Here is a 20,942-nt window from a genome sequence, read left to right as displayed (position 1 = left end):
CCATCGCCCGGATACACTGACACCTATATAATGTCACGTGGTGGTGACGTTGAAGAACACAGTAGCAAATACTGTGAAAGACAACACTAACTTTTATTGGGCGAACCTATGCCCACAAAAACAGGCTACACTTATAGCACAACGATAGCGGCGAACACGGTCGGCGATCGTCGAAAATCTGATCAGCGGGTCAAGTGCGTTGGCTTTTATACAGCAGCGTTCGAATGTTCCAGACTAATCATAACACAAGGTTCTGCGACAACAGACAGCGGATAGAAGCATCGATAACTTTCCAGAAACTTCGGATACGTGCAGACGCGTCCCGCGCTGTGCGATAACATTTGTTAGGCGGCGAAACGTGGTCGCCCGTTAAATATAAGTACACGTGTCAATACCCCCCTCTTAAAAAGCATCGACCCGATGCTGCAAACAAACGAAAGTAATAAAAAAGCACCCCTAGCAAAGAAAACAACAAAATAAGGAAGTTCGTCAGCGTCCGTAAAAGGGTTTAAGACGCACCACGTGGACCACTTCAGATCGTGCGCGGCGTCGCTGTGAGTGCGAAATGCCGTCTGGCACGACCTCATAGTCCAGTGCGCCAATACGTTGGATGACCTTGTAGGGTCCGAAATATCGTCGCAGTAGTTTTTCACTGAGTCCTCGCCGCGGTATCGGGGTCCACACCCAAACACGGTCGCCGGGCTGGTACTCGACGAAGCGTCGTCGAAGGTTGTAGTGTCGGCTGTCGGTCCTCTGCTGGTTCTTGATTCGCAGGCGGGCGAGCTGTCGGGCTTCTTCGGCGCGCTGGAGGTAGGTAGCGACGTCAAGGTTGTCCTCGTCAGTGACGTGCGGCAGCATGGCGTCGAGCGTCGTCGTCGGGGTTCTGCCGTAGACCAGCTTGAACGGCGTGATCTCTGTTGTTTCTTGCACCGCCGTGTTGTAATCGAATGTTACGTACGGCAGGACGGCATCCCAGGTCTTGTGTTGGACGTCGACGTACATCGCTAGCATGTCGGCGAGGGTCTTATTCAGCCGCTCCGTAAGACCATTCGTATGCGGGTGGTAGGCCGTTGTCCTCCTGTGCCTTGTCTAACTGTATTTAAGAATGGCTTGGGTGAGCTCCGCTGTAAAGGCCGTTCCTCTGTCGGTGATGAGGACTTCTGGGGCACCATGTTGCAGCAGGATGTTTTCGACAAAGAATTTCGCCACTTCGGCTGCGCTACCTTTCGGCAGTGCTTTTGTTTCAGCGAAACGGGTCAGGTAGTCCGTTGCCACGACGGTCCACTTATTTCCGGTTATTGACGTAGGAAAGGGTCCCAGCAAGTCCATCCCGATCTGCTGGAATGGTCGGCAAGGAGGCTCGATTGGCTGTAGTAATCCGGCTGGCCTTGTCGGCGGTGTCTTGCGTCGCTGACAGTCTCGCCATGTTCTGACATAACGGGCGACGTCGGCGGTCAGGCGCGGCCAATAATACTTTTCTTGTATCCTCGATAGTGTCCGGGAAAATCCGAGGTGTCCAGCGGTCGGATCGTCATGTAGGGCATGCAATACATCTGGACGAAGCCCTGACGAGACAACAAGAAGGTAATTGGCGCGGACTGGTGAGAAGTTCTTCTTCGCGAGTTAATTGTTTTCAAGCGTGAAGGAAGATAATACGCGCTTAAATGCCCTGGGGGCAATGTCGGTGTGCCCTTTCAAATATTCGACGATGCCTTTTAGCTCCGGGTCTGCCCGCTGCTGTTCAGCGAAGTCTTCCGCGCTCTTAATTCCAAGGAAGGCGTCGTCATTCTCGTCATCTTTCGGCGGCGGGTCAATGGGATCGCGTGATAGGCAATCGCCATCGGAGTGAACTAGGGTGGTTGCTTGGGCTAGTTGGTAATTCATGATCAAAAATAACGTACAGTGCGAAGGACAAGGACAGCGATAGACGACATACACAGCGCTGACTTCCAACAATATTTTATTGCGTTTCCACATCGTGGGTATATATAAAAGAAGAGGCATGCCCAGAAAATGTACGACAGTCACATGAGGTGTTCTAACAGCAAGACATTGAACTACGAACATGGTTACTTGAAAAAATACAAAATTAAGCATTACGATTTCTATCTGTTTAGATACGCGACTTCACCAGGGGTCAGCGCGTTTGAGGGCGCACTGACGCAATTACTGCCAAGTTTTCTGATGAAATCAGCTTCCACAATTTCCCGGGTGAGCTGTGAGCTGTGTCATGCTAAAACGTCAGTATCTTCAAAGAATGGCACGCAGCCGCAGTCCCGGCAATGGATACCCAAGTGGCCTTGTGCTGTGCTGCGGACGTTGTTACAATGCTCTCTTAGTCGACCGTTTAAGCGCCTGCCTGTCTGTCCTACATATTTACTGCCGCAAGGCAGGGGAATTTGGAAGACTACATTCGTTGTGCACGTCACAAACCGTTTTCTGTGCCCGACAGAACAACTCTGATGCGTTTTGGGCGTGTTTACACGCTTACAGAGCTTTGCCAATTTTTCCGGGGCTGAGAGAACGCAGGTTTGCAGTGCTACCATATGTGCATGATGTATCCCATAGGCTAAAGAAAATTGGGCAGCGTGCAGGAATCACAGTCGTTTTCTCTCGGCACCGCCGAGAGAAAACGACTGTGACCAGGCCGCTCGCTGTGACCAGGCCGATCACCAGGCCGCTACCTCTCGGCCTGCGGCGAGAGGTAGCGGCCTGGTGATGGCGAACGCGACGGTTGTCGAGAGCTCCACTGAGTAGCGGCGAGGTAGTCGGCGATATCGCGAGGGCGTTCACATTGGTGCGGGCGCGGAGCGTTGACGGCGAAACCTCGCAGTCCCATCTCCCGGTATGGGTATCGGCAATACACATGGCCGGCTTCTCCGCAGTGATAGCAGAGCGGGCGGTGGTCGGGGGCTCGCCAAATGTCCGTCTTCCTTGCGTAGGTGCGCTGGGCGACGGGTGGGCGTGCTGGCGGCGGCGGCGGCGGCGGACGACGGAATTGCGTCGTTGCAGCGCCCTGGCGTGGTCGCGGAGGGGCACCTTGACGGCGTGCGACGGCGGCGTATGTCATCGCTTCTGGCTGGGGCTGCGGTAATTGTCGTTGCAGCTCGGGAACTCCAAGCGATCGGTGCACTTCTTTCACCATGTCGGGGATCGAAGCCACTTGGGGCTGCGACGAAGGCAGGACCTTGCGCAGTTATTGGCGCACAATGGCCCTGAAGGTCTCCTGAAGGTCGCCGGAATCCAGTCCTTGGATGGCGTACTGCGGCGTGAGCCCCTGGCGGTTATATTGCCGGGTGCGCATCTCCAGAGTTTTCTCGATCGTCGATGCTTCTGCAGAAAACTCGGCTACGGTCTTCGGCGGGTTACGAATAAGTCCTGCGAAAAGTTCTTGCTTGACGCCCCGCATCAGGAAGCGGACTTTTTTCTCCTGTGACATTTCCGGGTCGGCGTGCCGGAAAAGGCGGGCCATCTCCTCCGTGAAGATCGCGATCGTCTCGTTTGGCAGCTGCACTCTGGTTTCTAGTAGTGCTTGGGCTCGCTCTTTTCGCACGACGCTTGTAAACATTTGCAAGAAGCCGCTTCGGAACAGGTCCCACATCGTTAAGGTGGCTTCTAGATTCTCGAACCAGGTCCTGGCGTAGTCTTCCAGTGCGAAATAGACATGCCGCAGCTTGTCGCCGCTGTCCCAACTGTTAAACGTAGCGACCCTCTCATACGGCTCGAGCCAGGTTTCCGGGTCCTCGAACGTTGATCCGCGGAACGTCGGAGGTTCCCTGGGCTGCTGCAACATGATGGGGGACGCTGGGGCTGCCATTGGGGTTGCCTTGTACACAAACTTCTTGGTCTTCTCAGGTAGAAGTCCGTGCTCCGGGGGCAGCCGTTGAAGACGGCGGCTTGATCGATGCTCCGCGACTACGTTGGTGTTCTCTTTGCGGTCCGGGCTTGGATCAGGGCTTGTCGCGGGCATCCGGTACATGAACGAAAAGCACCTCCACCAGATGTCACGTGGTGGTGACGTTGAAGAACACAGTAGCAAATACTGTGAAAGACAAAACTAACTTTTATTGGGCGAACCTGCGCCCACAAAAACGCTACACTTATAGCACAACGATAGCGGCGAACACGGTCGGCGATCGTCGAAAATCTGATCAGCGGGTCAAGTGCGTCGGCTTTTATAAAGCAGTCATCGAATCTTCCAGACTAATCATTGGGACCCGCATGCCTTCGACAAGGTTCTACAACATTCGAGTCACGCGATGAAATCAGATAACACAAGGTTCTCCGACAACAGACAGCGGATTGAAGCATCGATAACTTTCCAGAAACTTCGGATACGTGCAGACGCGTCCCGCGCTGTGCGATAACATTTGTTAGGCGGCGAAACGTGGTCGCCCGTTAAATATAAGTACACGTGTCAATATGCTAGGACAGACAGCTATAAATTCTCTTTATTTCTCCGGACTATTTCTGAATGGAATTCGCTGCCCGCCCGTTACAACATGTGATTATGTTTTATGTAAATTTTTATTGCCTTTCTTGTTTTGTTGTTTCATTTAATGTGTTCTCCTTGCTGCAGAATGAGCATGGCAAGTCCTCGACTCTCAACTCCCTTGCCTTTGGTGTGCAATTTCGTTGCCTCTTTTTTTTTTACATTGTTCTGTTTGCACCACGAATTAATTAGGATATGATGTTTGGATCTTTTCACGAAGTGTGTCTGCGGGCAATACGTCAATTTAAATCTATATATATATATATATATGAATGTATAAGAACGTATTTTGTAGATGTTTTGTATTCAATGTCTGCCGGTCCTGCAACGACCACAATGTGGTCTGCAGTATGTACTATTTAAATAAATAAATGAATAAATAACTAAATCCAGAAAAAAATACTTTGGTTGTATTTAGCGTGCGCAAAAATTGTGATGTGGTTATTTTAATGTAGCAGGAGTTTGACATTACAAATCCGTAAACGGCAAGTAATTATTCTGATGGCTTGGTTCTGAACTATCGGGAGAGACGCAATATGAGTATTATGGGTGTTTACCCAACATATTACATCATAAGTTATGTGAGAGTGAACAAAAGAGTGGCGAAGTAAGAGTAATTTGGTACGTGTAAAGTAAGAGCGTGTTTTAAATAACTTGCGTATCCGCAAGCTGTTTTTATTTCTATGTGAATAATGTGATTCCGATATTTCAAAAACAGTCCAGTAGATTGCCAAAAAAAGATAAACATAAGGAGGAGGAAGACAATGGGACCAAAAGTCCAAGGTGAAATGGATGCTACGTCCAATTGATGGGAAAGAATGGCAAATTTAGTCTTAGTTGCATTATTACATAACGTGTTAACATTACACCACCTTAGAATATTTTCAAAATGAGCATTTCCGTTAGCAATCAGGAATGAAATATCTTTATAAAACGTGAATTTAGTGGTATTGTCAGCGTACAGAATGCATTTTTAAGAAGGGCACTTGGGTAAATCAATAATGAAATTAAGAACTGAAGTCGCCCCTGGATAGTGCCCTAGGGCACACCAATGTTAGTTCCCTGTAGAGAATAAACATTCGAAATAAAAACAGCCTCAACTGTCTTGTGTAAGTAGCTTTTTATATAGGTAGCTTTTTACTAGTGAAAAGGGAGTGCCACAAATGCCGATTGATTCGAGCTTAGCGTATAGCGTATTATGAATTATGTTATGAAATGCTTGCGATAGAGCGATAAAAACTGTGGCCGGGGAGAAATCCTTCGTCGATGAATTTTTTTTTTTTGGTGGTGAGTAAGATGAATGAGTGCCAGGTCTCTGGAATATTCATGGCGAAAACTAAACTGGCATAAAGAGAGGATACTAAATTTAGAAAGCTATTTCGTTAGCTGTTATTAAATTAGTTTCTCAGTAACTTTCCCGCAGAACAATAGAATACAAATAGGTGTTCAGTTATGTAATACTGAGCTTACGCCTTGATTTAGAGCTGGACTGAATTTGCCGCACTCATGTTCGCAGATAAATAAACGAGTCTAGAATAATAAATTAAAGAAAAATGAAAGTATAACTGAAAGTATCTGCAGTTAATTCAATCCCGGTGCGGTCGGCCTCATCAATTCCTGCGTTTGCCTATTTAAGGTTATCTATAACAGTAGGTATTTCTTCCGGTGTTGTAGGAAACAAAACATTAACCGACAATTACGATACTCCTTAATTTGAAATTTGAGCACAGCTCTTTACGTGTTGTCATTTGACGTGTAAATCTTTTGTATTAGGTGTACATAAGTACCCAGTTTATATTAGGAAGATAACTCTGCGAGTAGCGTAGCTGGGGCAGACCATCTCTCTCTCGCAGCAGAATTGAACAGAGTGAATTGTGGCGCGACTGCCTCGCTAATCGGGAGATCGCAAGAGCCAGAGCACGGGTGCCGCGTGCGCGCTTCACAACAGCCAGCGCAGACCTCCACTCATGCAGCACTTTGATGCAGGGAGACGAAGCGCGCTATTCTGGCGCCATATCGTAGCCATTGTCATCGCACTGCTCGTCTTCCGCGCACTACGCTTTTCTTCTCACGCTTTCCCTCCCCCAAAAATGAGAGCGGCCCTTCGTTGCGGGAGAATCGCGCCACCATTGTCAGCGGCGACAACACCCAATGGAGCATCACATCGAGCCTTAGTCGTAGCCGCGCGCCATCGCCCCTTGCGGCACACACGCTGGAACCGCGGATTGACTTCAGCAGCTGATGCCACCGGGCGATCTTGCCCCCTCCCCCTCGCACGATCCTGCACTCCCCCCCCCCCCCCCCCCTCTGAAGCGCAGAAGAGATCGTCCACGAGGCGGCGGATGCCGTGACCGCCGGTAGCTCAGCCCATCCACAGGCCACCTCGCCTCCGCTGCTCCTCCGCTGTCAGCCTCATGCTTTCACTGTAGCCTCCTCCTCCACGTTCCTCCTCGCGCTCTCTCCTTTCATCTCCTGCTTCGGTCCGCGTTCGGTTTCACCTTTCACTGTGCTCGTTCACTCGGTATGACGCCGAGGCACACCAACGCTCCACACATGAACGGGTGCCGAAGAGTTGCGGTCTAAAATATTTTATGCGGTGGACGGTTCATCTTGATGATCTGTCTAAGAGAAGGTAAATTGTTGTGAAAGAAAAACTACTGAAATTTTCAGCCATATCAGTAAGGGAATTATGCTGTACTCCATCGTATAAAAAAATTGTGTATACCTGGTTCAGTCGTGTTTACAGCGTTAAAAAGGGTTCACAATCTCCCTTCTTTATTTTATTAGCCGCCTGTAATATTCTGTGCTCGAAATAGAATCGTTTAGCTAATTTTATTTTACAGTTAAGAGTGCTACAGAAACTTTTATAACGGGTACGTAAGTTCTTGATAAACGGTTGCTTCATAGATTTTCTGTATGAGCTATCCTGTTGGCGCAATGCTGCCAATAACGGCTTCGAGATCCATGGATTCTGAGAAAATGGCACTTCTTTTTCAAGGCGAACTTTCGTAAGTATAAAATTATCTAAAAAATTCAGGAGCCATTCCGCTCACGAAAGTGGCTGACCAGCGAAGCTGTGGCACATATCAGAGGGTAATACCAGGGTACATGCATTAAATGTCATCATATGGTAATGGTAGGGACGATGGCTTTGTCATAACTCTGATACGCACTAATTGGTTTGGCTACAAGCTTGAATGGAATCTTGGCCGAAATAATTCTATACACGACCGTTGTTGAGCAGTTCAGTGCGTTAGATTTGCGCGGCACTGCAAACTAAACTCTTCCAGCACAAACAGACATATGGACTCATTCACCAGGATTTTTATATGCATTCGCGGGGACGACAGAACGCTCGCTCCGAGGAGCCGGAGGAAGCTGGACACCACCCCTACAGGAGAGCTGAAGCAAAGGAAAGGACTAAGAAAGGGCGGTGCCGACAAAGACAGGGCGGTGCCATCGTAGACATGGCCCACTCGGATCTAAGTGTAGCATCTGTTCTTATTAGCCTAATATCTGATGCGGGTTGTATTTGGACCCAAGATGACCCAAGAACTTATTTTTGCAAGTTGGCGGAGTGCTTGAAGCTTGCTTCAGCTGCGCCGCAGGTCGGCCCGTCATTGCGCGATCTTCGGGATCGGCCCTCCTTTTTTGGTCTACGGACAACGATCCGGTCAAAACTAGCCATATAGAGCTTCGCTGTAGAAATAGGAAAAGGTTTTCTGTGGGTCAGTTAGTGATTTAATTTCAGACCAACTTGGATTAGCCACAGCAGTTACGAAGCGACCTTTGTGCAGAACATGTTTCGTATGTGAACGTTGGCCAGGCCCTACATTAGAATTGAAGTGCAGTAGCAGGGCGTAATGATCACTCATGTCGATGTGCAAAACTTTTGCCTCTCGTAATTAAATCATCTTAGAAAGAGCTTTACCACTAAGTGTGCCTCTGACATTGGAGCGTTCGCGTGTTGGAATATCAAGTAAGTAATCTTCTCGGTCTTTCCTGTCAATAAATTCTATTCTATTGTGTAAGTAAGTAATCATATCCAAATCTATGGAACAAGCTGGTGTAGTTAATGGAGATAGGTGATGTTTCGTCGAATAAATAAATGCTTATATCAACTATTATAACAACATTGTGAATTTGCAGGGATAAACTATGCAAACTACGATCAAGATTGGTGCATAATTCGTTGACTGACGATGATAATAGTCATATGGGCTACCCTCTTTTAATAAGAACTTTTCATCATTATCATCGTCATTTCTTAGATATTATTTAGCGAAAAATTAGAAAACTCCAGTAAAAACTTAAGAGGGGTGACGTCCGGATGACGACTAAACTGACATTTGTACTTTATTTATCAGCTCCACCACGCCACTATGCCAAAATGTATTGATATCTAACGCACAGCAACACGCCAACACCAACGCGATACCATGACGTTCATGAAGGCCGTTTCTAGTTTCTCGAAGACGTCCATTCAGAACGCCAGCGAACGGGAAAACGCAATTCGCGTTCAGCAAGCCTAGAGTGTTTGGTTGCTAAGTTATGGTACTGAAATGTGGCCGCCACAGTAAAAGCTAACATACCGTAACGAATTGTCTTTCTTTGTTCCACCTTTGGCGATCACTTCAAAGTACTTTCGTGTGTATTTCTTTTGGACATCTCGAGAACAATTTTCAGACGTGATAAGGTTTGGGCTAGTTGGTTATTCATAATTAAAACCACGTATACAGTGAAGCATCAGGACTAAGAGGCATGACACACATTGAGCGCTGTGTGTTGTCTCTCTCAGTCCTCGTCCTTCACGCTTCACGTGGTTTGAATTTTCTAGAACTGCTCACAGAAAGGGTTCGTGGTGGCCATGCCAACATCAAGGGAAAAAATTGCAGTGCTCAGCTTGAACGATTTTTTTTTCTCATTATCACTGGTTTAAGTTTCATTATAACAAACGTCACCGTTGTGCTATCTGGTAGGCAGGTAGGCATGTGCGTTAGGTGAGATCGTTAGGCGTGGTTTCTTCAGGCGGTCCAGACGGTCGTCAAGTGACTTTTGATGGCGACCTCTTCAGCTCATTCTATGGCATGAAGCAGAGTGTCCTGGCTAGAACTGAGCAGCACGGCCTACCATCGTTAAGGCGTGGGAGAGGTCATGAGTTTAGAAGGAGGCTTGACTCCTCGCAGTACCATATTATGTCTTTCAGTGTTTCTAGTTCCCCGCAGAATCTACAGAGTGGGCTTGCTTGGTCGGGATATGTGTGTGCATATAGTATGCCGGCACTCTTTTCTCTTTCATCAGAAGTTCATTTGCTGACATTCGAGACACCGGAGAGCCATCTCTCGAATTTGTTGATACTAAACTTTCACTCTCAGAGTATGTAACGTACAACAAGCGCAGGTACGACCCAGTGGTCGGCTGCGAAAAAACCGTTCATCATAGATTTAATATACTGACTCGAGAGGAACAGCTAGGAAAATAAAATTGGCAGCCACAATGACGACGCCATGTTGCTACTTCAAATTGTTTGCAACGCTAAAGCAACTAAAGTATGATGCGCAACTAGGCACTTACACGTAGCAGGCACTTGTGGACAATGTGTAAAGTTCATTCTGTGTGATTTTCAAAAGATGCGATTGTGTTTTATAACACTCATTTCTATTATAAACGTATTTAAAATTTCTATTTATAAAGTTTATCTACTTTACGGTGCGTAAAAAGGGGTACGTTTGATCCGCCATGGTGGCGTAGTCGCTTTGGGGTTCCCCGCGGCCGTTGGATCGAATCCCGACCACGGCTACCGCATCTAAATGGCGGCTAAATGCAAGAATGCCCGTGTACCGTGAAATGACTGCAGGTTATGAAACTACAGATGGTCAAAATTGTTCCGGAAACCCACACTACGGCGTGCCTCAGAATTATATCTTTGATCTGACAAGCAAAACCCCAGAATTTAATCAATTAAATCGACGGGTGCGTTTTAAGACGCCTGAACTAAATGGTGTCACCATACCGAGGGAGGCTCCGGATCGCATTGATAAAGCGTCACGTCTGGATCACATCCCGTCGTCAGCGTCTGCTTGCTCGACCAGCGACGCAACATCGCGGAGTCTTTGCGGATGCCAATTTCAATGAGTGGGTGCTATGGGGAGCTTTGCCTCTATAGTGGGTTATGTTAACGGCGTGAAGCGACAGGAAGCAACCGCAGCCGATCGTTTATCTAACAGATGATGTTAGGCGCTGCCAGCGGTGACGGTGGTAGGCATAGTCTTCCTTGCAAATATTACCGAACGGAACACTGGCGTTTTTAGTGTTCGCCAACCGTAGGAGCGGCGGTTAGCGCATAAGTTTGTCTAAACTGTGTTCTTGCGGTGTGAGACTTACTCGAGATGGTATTGCGTCTGATATTTATGAACTGATAGGCATTTAGTCTTCTAAACACAACGACAAAATTAGTGCCCCCGCACAAGCATAATTACGGCAGATGCTTGCAGTGATAGCGCAATACTTTGTCAGACTTGGTGAATTTTCACACAGAAAATCAAATTTAAACCAAGAACAATGAAGTTTATCTATCAATCGCCATCACTCCGGTGCAATTTAAAATGCCATATTTGGGCCATGGAGGAAAGAAAAAAAGTGAGGGCCCTCACGTCACTCTTTGTTTAAGGTAAGTGTAGCCGGAAGTTAGCGTTGCTCAGTCATCATGTCGGGACAGTTCTCTCATGTTTACATTTTCGCAAAACCACGCACTGCCCACAACCTGGCTGCACGGATACGAGTGCCCCGCAGCAATCATAAAGAAAGCGATGCAATCGCGATGTCTCATAGCATTACCACTGCCGAAGTCATGTTGAAAGAAATTCGTAATGAACTTCGCAAATCCGGCCATGAGGTCTAATCGGCTGCTTTTACCGTTTTTTATGAAAAAAAAAGCATGGTTTATCAGTCCACCCAACTGAACTGTTCTCATGAACCTCAGGCACCGGCAACTGTCATGTTCTTGCGTGTTTTTTTTTTTTTTTTTTTTGGAGTCACCCTCATCGCTCCCTTCTACTTGCTTGTTTCTGCTTAGACTTCCTGGAGCTCTAAGACGGGTTTGCGAGCTAGACGTCTGGAGATACGAAAAAAACAATGTGCGCATTCTCCCTGCACTGCAAGAATCCACTGGGGACATGAACGACGCACCAGTGCATTTGCGATCCATCTGGAGTTTATGAGTACAAATACGTATTCTCGCTGTGGCTTGAAGAACCATCGCGCTTTATTGAACAAATTTAAGGTGGCCGCGCATCACTACCACGGCGCCGGCAAGGAGGCAGAACGTCATTACTGACTCCGCGTTTAGATTGATTGACTGTGGCCTGAGGTGCTTTCTTCCCACGCAACCAAATTTTTGTGGTAGCCGGCGCACGGTGCAGAACAGTACGCACGTAGACCTGGCTTACATGTGACCATGAAACAGCCATTTGATGTGTTCGCAGGGCGAACGTTCTGTGGAGCACTGCTCACTCTTGCTGCGCATCCACTAACGTTCACTTCCCTGCACTTGTTGCGTGCACATATGAGATACGCCTGCGGTAGGGAGATTCGTTCCTTAATAAGTGAAAGCAGCCCCTTCTGTACCACAGTCCCAAGTAACACAGAACATTGTGCAAGCATTGCCTGATTGTAACAAATGTTATGCACCGTTGAACAGCCGATTTCAACGCTGAATGTGCGTTGCCAGCTGTACGTTCAGGTGATGTAACGAATAAATGTCACAATAACATTCTGACACCCACGTTGTGCCGACGTTACATGGAAATATCAAAGTAACATGATAATGGCAGCAATGTAGCAATGTTGCAGAACTGCACATGCCCAAAACGTTGCTGGATGTTTCCATCGTTTACATTAGTGTTATGCCAGGCTGCTGTAGCATTTCGCATGTGTGCGTTCATGCAACTATGACATATTTTCATTTTCAATTGAGCATTACTTTTTGTCCTACAGTGAGGTATGTAGTTGTAAAATTCTCATGCAGTAATTAATATTTTCTCAAGAACACCATGTTCAATAGTGTTTACGTGCTTCTCAGCATAAAAACTGATTCAAATATATTATTTAAATGGGGGAAGCATTGACATGGCAACAATGCTAATTGTTGCAGCAAAGAAGACAAAGTTAGGCATGAATGTATTCCCTTTTTGCAGAACTGCGCAAGACCTCGTTACTGCTTCCATGACACATGCCCCCAAAATTGGAAACATTAAGCAGTGGCCGTCATGAATAGGCACATGCCCCATGAATGAGCAGGTATGTAAAAATGACGGACATACCCTTATTCCACAGTGGATAGTAGACAAATTATGTCTCCTTGTCAATGTGAAAAGCAGTGCCCGTTTGTTCAGTTCCTGTATTGTTTACATAATAGAAATGGCTCTACAGCAAACAAAGAAAAAGCGGTAGACGTCGAGGCTAAAGTGTGAAACGGCGGAAGCATGACACCATTGCCAATGGCGATTTGCTGCGTCGGAAACACCACGGAGGCACACAACTCGTGCACTGTTATGTGAATGTTTGTTTATTAAATGCCTGAAACGTCGTTTACGCGTATGTCTCTCGTTTTGATGCCTTCTGAGTCCATCAATTAAAAGTTGTCATCTAGGAGGATGTCGGCTTGAACTCATGGCCGGTGAACTCCTTGTGCTTTAGTGGGTTCACATCCAGGATGGATACTTTGCAGCGCCGAACTGTTGCAGCGCCGTTTGTGGAACAGGAGGAGACGCGTCTTCCATGGCGGTGGCGGGGTGTAGTTGGCCGTCCTAATCAACCACTTCGCTCGATTTACTTGTACTTAATCGGCTTGCCGCGGCAAGATGGCGGTCACGGCGCTTCCGAGTTTCATTTGCCTTGGTACCCGGAGATTCAGCGAGTCGCTTCAAACGCATTGCCTGTCTTGCGTTGGCCCGTCGCGTCTCTGGACTCTCTGGTGTCGGACGCACCTCGCCGCTCTGATGCATGCGAATTATACGCTCAACATCTATAGAGCGCAGCTTGCGTTCAGTGGCTGCCGCGCGTCGCGTATTGGGAGACACAGGTTTGGCAAGACGAGGCATCCTTCCCACACGATACCAGAACGTAAACTGCCGCCACCGCCGTCGCCACACCACACCCAAGCAGACGGTCGCTACACGCGCCTGACAACAGTGACTTGCGCACCACCGAACACACGGCCGCCACGCATGCCGATGTGATCAGTAATTATGCGCGGCACCGAATCACCCCTACACCCACACATGATGACAGTGACGTCACACGCGCGAGCCAATCAGGAGGCGCACACCTGTGCCTAGCGACAGTCACGTCACGACACAGACGAGACCAATCAGGAGGCCACAAAGCTGTGACAGTTTCTGCTAATGGCAGATGATCTTGACAATGAGCCATTAAAGGCTTCCGCCTTAATATAAAGCCATGATTATAAGCACTGTGTGTGCTCCACAAGTAAAACAGTGTGGTCACCATTTGCTTGATGTTTACTACAGCCAATGAGCCGCGTGGACATAGTTTCAGTCCTATGTGGGCTACTGTAGCTGAGCGTAAGCAGACTATAATCGGCTCCCGCTGGTTGGCTAATGTCATCTATAGGCCTTCACCAGCTGTAGTATGAGAATCTAGCTAGATTGCTAAATATGAAAGGTGCTGGCAGCCCTGAAACGTAAGTATTCGGTTGAAAAGGAAATTTGCAAAACGGCGACTTTCGACTACAGTTGCGAGAACTGCACACCTCGCAAGAATTGAACATTTGGCTGAGATGTTCACGGCAGCGTATGCTTTCCATGTATTTTATTTCACCAAGATTGTGGGTTGGTTTCCTACACCTTTCAGAATTGGTTTTATTGAAACGATTAGGAAGATTACAGGATGTTAACATAGAGGAGCTTCTGAAGACAAAAATTGGAATGGGACCTCCTTTAAAAACAATATGTAATAAAACCCAGATTACGATAGCTTCAGCAAATGGTGAACAAGGAAGGATTACCGGTTTTAGTATGAATAGCATAATTGAAAAATTAAGTGTGCCTAAACAGGAGGCATATGTAACAGCACTGTAGGATAATCTCGTTAAGCACTAAAAAATTAACAGCGTACATGACATGACGCACAGAGCATAATTGGCGAACTTGAATATATATGCATGGCAAAGACATCAAACAAAAATCTAATAGCATGTCAATAAAAATGAGATGACGGCACACTAAAACAACGGTTATGAGTATGAACAAGGCGTCAATATTCGACAGAATATATTATTTTAGTTTTTTTCTGGAATTCATGAATTTTGGGTGTTTTTTTATTTTTAATGGTAGTGTGTGCGAGAATGCGGCATATAAAAATGGATGCTCTGCTGGCCATATTAATATTTATTTCGAGTAAAATTATGTTCCTATCTTTTGCAAACCTGGTAATATTGGTATTTGTTAGAGAATATGGTGGTATTAGGCTATGGCGGCGTAATTCATTTGACCGAACAATAAGGTACCGAGCGTATCTTTAACGAGCTGCCTGGCTGAAAAAAAAGTGATTATTTCATAAAAGATATGTGGCATTGTGCTTGTATGAGCTAAGTGTAATTACCCTAATGGCCTGATTCTGCAGGTTTTGCAAAGAGTTTGAATGCCTTACGTAAGTGTTCCACAACAAGCAACGCAGTAGTTAATGTGGCAATGAATAAAAGAAAAGTATAAGGATAGTAATACTTGATGGTTAAATATGTTTCATGCTTTTAATTAGAAGTACCCTGATTCCGTAGGTAATCCTCTGTTTTCGTTGATACATATATTTGATAGATTTATCACTTATGTTCCCTTCTATACCAAGATAATTACAAGAAAAATTGCAGGGATAGCACTGGTGTCAGCACAAATATTGTCTAGCAGTCAACCCTTAGGCTACAAAACACCACGTATGTAAGGTTGAAACTCTGCGACAAGCCAGCTGTCTGTGAATGTAGAAGCTTTAATAGGAATAAAAAATTATGAAAATAACAATCATAAATCGAGATAATGAATAACAATAATGAATAAAGAATACTGAGACAAAACATTTTTCACTGCCGCATCTAAAGGAATTAGGATGCTTTCCTGTGATCTTCTCGGTGACTCGATGAGATCTCACAGCAGGCACTTTGCTGCTGCATTCCTGATACAAATTAATTGTGACCCTGTAGTGATTTGCAGACTTCCATTTCATGCATTGTGATTGGCAGCTCGTCAGGTTCTTAAGTTGCTTCCACAACAATGCACTGTTTGCACGAGCCTATATGGCCACACATGCCTACATTTTCTTTATAGCAAGACCAAGTCAATCCTACAAATGCCTCCTTGTACAGAGGACGAAATTTAGGGCTTCTTACTTTTTCCGTTGCACAGCTCTTAAAACCCTAAATGTGCCGAATGTATGCACTTATGAAGAAACAGCAATGCCAGCGAGATAGCCGGCAATGGCACATGGTCAGGACAGACGGGTGTAACATCACGTGCAAACTATGTATGCCTGTTTGTGGAAGCAGTCTTTTAATAATCAGATGAAATAAACATTAAAAATATCCCTGTGTTGACGCAAGTACATGTAAATCACTTTGGCATGCACTCACGCCTAGTATGTGGCTGTATTTTTTCTTAATGCATGAGGTGGTGCATTCCACTCCTGGCTAAACTCCCTGCGGCAAAATGGGGCAATGCAACAAGTGTGTAGTGAGTGAACAACTCTGCCAAGTTAAGTCTTTATGCTTGTATAATTTTTCTTCCCTTAGCATATGCAAGAGTATTTTTAGTGCAGTTAAAATCTCCTGGTCTCCTGGTCACGTGACAAGCGGCCACGCGGCTGTGGCTGACGGAGCCCTGGACTGTGGACTCCAGCCATGCCCAAAACACGTCGAATCACCATGCGGTTTCCCTTTTTTTTTTTAAATAAATGATCTCCTTCTCTCTCTCGGCAGTGAGAACAAAGTACAGACTAATAACTACATGAAACTGTGGAAAATAGACCTGCCATCAATGCTGACACAAAATAAATTCTGCAGACTGCTTTAGTTGATCGCACCATCTTTCGTTATGGTCCATCAAATGAAAAACTGCCATATTATCTGGAAGTAAATTATAGGCTATAACAGTACTCAAGGTAGTGGGGAAGAATAATTTTTAGTAAAATGCATCTAATTGCCTCTGCAGGCGAACAGTCCATCTTTCTGGTTGCATCTCAATGTGTTTCTAATGGCCCACTGCAGAGCAAACCTATCAAAACACTTCTGCGTCTCTTCGCTTTCAGCAGTAGCCAACTCTAGCCTGTCAGAGGAATGATTTGCGCTGTACGGCATCGATCTCATCGACAACGTTTGTCGTCCCTTAGCAAACATTTGTAAATTCCTTGACATACACTTGCAGCGCAGCTTTATAAGGCTGCATGAAATATTCAGCAGCGTTACACTCAGTATTCACATCGTCAGCCTGAGGCCTTCGCCTCCGTTGCGAGCCAGAAATTTTAAATACGCCTTGCTTTCTATTTTCACAGAAAATAAGCGGACTCAGTATGGTACTACAATCTAACACCACACGCGTGGTTAGCCTCGATGGGCGCTTCTTTATTTATTTCACGTAGTCTCAAGGCCCGAAGGTGTTACAGAAAGGAGTGGAGTCAAAAGAAGAAGTAATGCATTAAAAATACAAAAAATAAGTAAAAAAAAATACTAACAAACGGCATGCCGAACAGCGGTCTTGAAGTTGGTAGAGTCGGTGATGAGTGCGATTGATGCGGGAAGGCGATTCCGGTCCGTGCTTCTCCTAGGGATGAATGAGTCACTGTACCGGTTTGTACGGCACAATGGCACCCAGATTTTAAGGCTGTGGTCAGTGCGGGCCGAAATATAAGACGGGGGGGGGGGGGGCAAAAAGGGCTTCTTTTAAAAGGGGGTTCAAGTGAAAAACTTTGTGAAAAAGGGAGAGACGGGAATATTTGCGGCGTGACGAAAGATCAGGTAAGTTAAGAGTTCGTTTCATCGAAGAGATACTTGCATAGCGAGAATAATTAGATAAGACAAAGCGTGCACCGCGGTTTTGAATACTTTCAGGAGTAGAAACTAATGAAGAATGAGCCGGATCCCAAATGGATGAAGCATACTCGAATTTGGAGCGAACTAAAGTTTTGTAAAGAGTTAGCTTCAGGGAAGAAGGGGCAGAGCTGAAATTACGGCGTAAGTAACCAAGCATGCGGTTAGGTCGTTACGCGGTTAAGGTCGTCCTGCAGCTCTTGGGAATCTGAAGGCTTAGTAATTTTACGGTAAAGAACGCAGTCATCCGCGAAAAGCTTTATGGAAGAGGAAAGAACACAGTTTGAAAGATCGTTAATATAGATTAGAAAGGGAAGTGGACCCAGGACTGAGCCTTGAGGAACACCTGCTGGTACATTAGAAAGCCGAGAATTAGTTATTAGCGTTTACAAACTGCGCCCCGTTAGAAGGAGACTTTTTTATCCACTAAAGTACATTTACGTACAAGTTAAGTTCAGTCAGCTTAAGTAGAAGTAAATCATGGGTCACAGAGTCAAATGCTTTGGCAAAATCAAGAATAACACAGTCAATGTCGGTACGTAGATCAGAAATTGCAAAGAGATTGTTAGTAAATGATAAGAGCTGTGTTTCACAGGAAAAGAACTTAATGAAACCATGTTGACAGGGTTTGAAAAATGAGTTTCTTTCTAAAAACTCAGCCAAATGTGAGTATAATATATGCTCGAGAGTTTTGCATGAAATGCTTGTTAGTGAGATAGGCCTGTAATTGCTGCGTAAGTGTGTATTACCTGATTTGTGAACTGGAATCACCTTTCCCACGCACCAGTCGTGTGGAATAACAGACTGCTGTAATGACTGAGTGAAAATGTGCGACAAAATAACAGCAGAAAATGCATTAGTACACTTCAAAATTTTTGAATTCTGACAGTCTTGGTCGGCAGAGCAGGATGTTTTTTTTCTATTGTTAATGAGGCAGCTAACACCAACCCAGTCAATAGAGATCGAATCCATGGGCGAAAAACCAGAATTGGATACACGCGGTAATCTATGTGACATTGCGGTAAAATGGGAAGCAAACCACATCATTAAATATATTACAGCATTCTTCAGGAGCGACAGGTTTATCATTGGGGTATGTAAATTGGATTATTTTGCTTGGAGTACCGTTAAATATGGTCCAGAAGTTTGGAGGATTAGTTTGCAAGACAGACAGAAGTGTAACAGAATAAAAATGCTGTTTCGAACTAGCGGTGGCTGCGTTGTAGTCACTTTCAGTGCGGTAGTAAGCGGACCAAGTAGCGTCACTGCGTGAAGCTTTTGCGCGACGGAACAACCGCTTCTTTTTTTGTTACGTAGTCGCTTCAAAAAGGGGTTGAACCAAGGGGACCGTGGCTTGTAAGCGACTGTTCTTTGTGGTACGAAACGTTCGATTAGTGACAATTTATTTTTGAAAATGCACCAGTTTTCTGCAACACAGTGCTGATCGGAATTAGCGATGTAAGAAGCTGCGAAATTTTCCATTTCAGCGGTAATGGAAGCCAAGTCAGCTTTGCTGTAATCGCGGATCACCTTCGTAGTTTTCTGAACAGGAGCCCGTGTGTTGACATGAAAAATGAGTGCAAGGTGATCGCTTAAGCCTTTTAAGTAAAGAATTGGGGAAACTCTGTCAGGGTTCGTAGTGAGAATCAGGTCTAGTATGTTAGATGAAGGGGCAGACACGCGCGTTGGTTTCAGTACAAGCTGGGTGAAGTGGAAGTCCTAACAAATGTTTATAAACTGGGTACTCTGAGAAGACTGGGACGTTGCCGTGTCGCTATCCCGAATGATATCGGGAAAGTTGAAGTCACCAAGAAGAAAAAGGGGCGCATTAGGGTATCTGACAACTAATTTGTTCAATGCGTCACGAAGGTCATCGCAAAAAGATGTCGAAGCAGTTGGAGGGCGATAGCATGTGCAAAAAATGTCATCTCTGTTGTCGAGTACGACACGCACGCAAACAAGTTCAAGTGGCGTTTCTATGGAAACCGAGTTTGAAGTGAGCGTTTCAGTAACTGCAATCAAGACACCTCCACCTGATCGCACACCACGATCCCAGCGATAACATGAATACACTTTCTGACAATAAAAAAATTTCGCTATTTTTTATCCGAGCAGAGAGCCATGTTTCGTTGAGACATACAATGTCAGCAGCGCATGAATCAATCAGTGAGGACACTGCAGAACATTTATTTAGTACACTTCGCACGTTAGTGAAAAAAACTGATATGCTATTATTACATTGCGCATGCGCTAGCTATGTCGAACCATTTCCTTCGATAGCTTGACGCGACAGAACTGAAGAGCGTGCTGCACGTGGCATGTCCACTTCACACACATTGAGTGGTAGAGCTGTACACGTAGCACTTCTTGTTCAAAACTAACTTGTTTAGCCGTATTGAGTATGTCTGGCCCGATTCCTTAGCAAAATCAAGTAGCTTTTTCCTAGACTGGCGTGTTGCGCGGCAGAAATCTTCACCCACAGATACCCCGGTGGATTTCAGATTAGATTTTAGTGTCAGAATTTTATGCATTAGTTTTGAGCAAGAAAATTTTATTATAATCGGGCGATTCTTATTAGCAGAATACAAGCGAAGTCGGTGCGCTCTATATACCATATTCTCGGGGATATCAAACTTAATATGATGAGATATAAATTCAAATACCAATTTTTCGCACAGCGCCCACGTTTCTGACGGAGTGTCAGAAATACCATAAAATATTAAGTTATCACGGCGGAAGCGATCTTCTAGGAGAGAGGCATTTTCAGTTTAACGGCGTGAGCTACAACTGCAGGTATGTCAGCTGACGACGGGTTAAGCTCAAGTGAGTTAACAAGCGATTCAACTGTCGTTAATCTAGAGGTTAAATCGGACGCTTGATTAGTTAGTTGAGCTTACTTTTCTTTTAATTCGGCGAGACGATTCATTACCTCTGTGTGTTGTGAATCTATTTTTGCTGAAAGGGCAGAAATGGCTGCAAGAAGTTCTTTGTACTGCGCGTCAGTTGCAAGTCCCGGACTAAGTTGAACGTCACCACATAGGGTGAGTAGCCTTGCAACAAACGCACATTCACACAGTGAGGCAAAAAATATACTTGCGCACGGGAAAAGCAGCAGACAGACGTTACTCGTACGTTTAGAGTAAAGAGACGGAGCTTCACAAACCTGCATGTAGAAGCAAAAAGGGTTTAGCGGCGACTGCATGGTTGCCGCATTCCCGTGCCCACTGAAAGTGACCGGACGAAGGCAGCTGCTTGAGTAGAGCCAGAAGAAAGATGTCGCTCCTGGCGGCTGTGAATCCGTGTGCAAAGATATGAAGATGGCGCCCTGGATTACTTGCTGGCACCAAAGATCTTGAC

At 45.7% G+C, this 20,942-nt stretch overlaps 1 non-coding gene across 1 annotated transcript; it reads left to right on the top strand.

The window, feature by feature from the left end:
• The first annotated feature begins 7,945 nt into the window (after positions 1-7,945).
• LOC126524771 (U2 spliceosomal RNA) lies at positions 7,946-8,143 on the top strand. Its single transcript, XR_007598063.2, has one exon. It is a non-coding gene; the product is annotated as a U2 spliceosomal RNA (small nuclear RNA).
• Positions 8,144-20,942: the final 12,799 nt, after the last annotated feature.

Source organism: Dermacentor andersoni, chromosome 3 (genome assembly GCF_023375885.2).
Source record: "Dermacentor andersoni chromosome 3, qqDerAnde1_hic_scaffold, whole genome shotgun sequence".
NCBI lineage: Eukaryota > Metazoa > Arthropoda > Arachnida > Ixodida > Ixodidae > Dermacentor > Dermacentor andersoni.
Note: the sequence above shows the minus strand (reverse complement) of the source record. Positions and strands in the feature narration are given on the sequence as shown.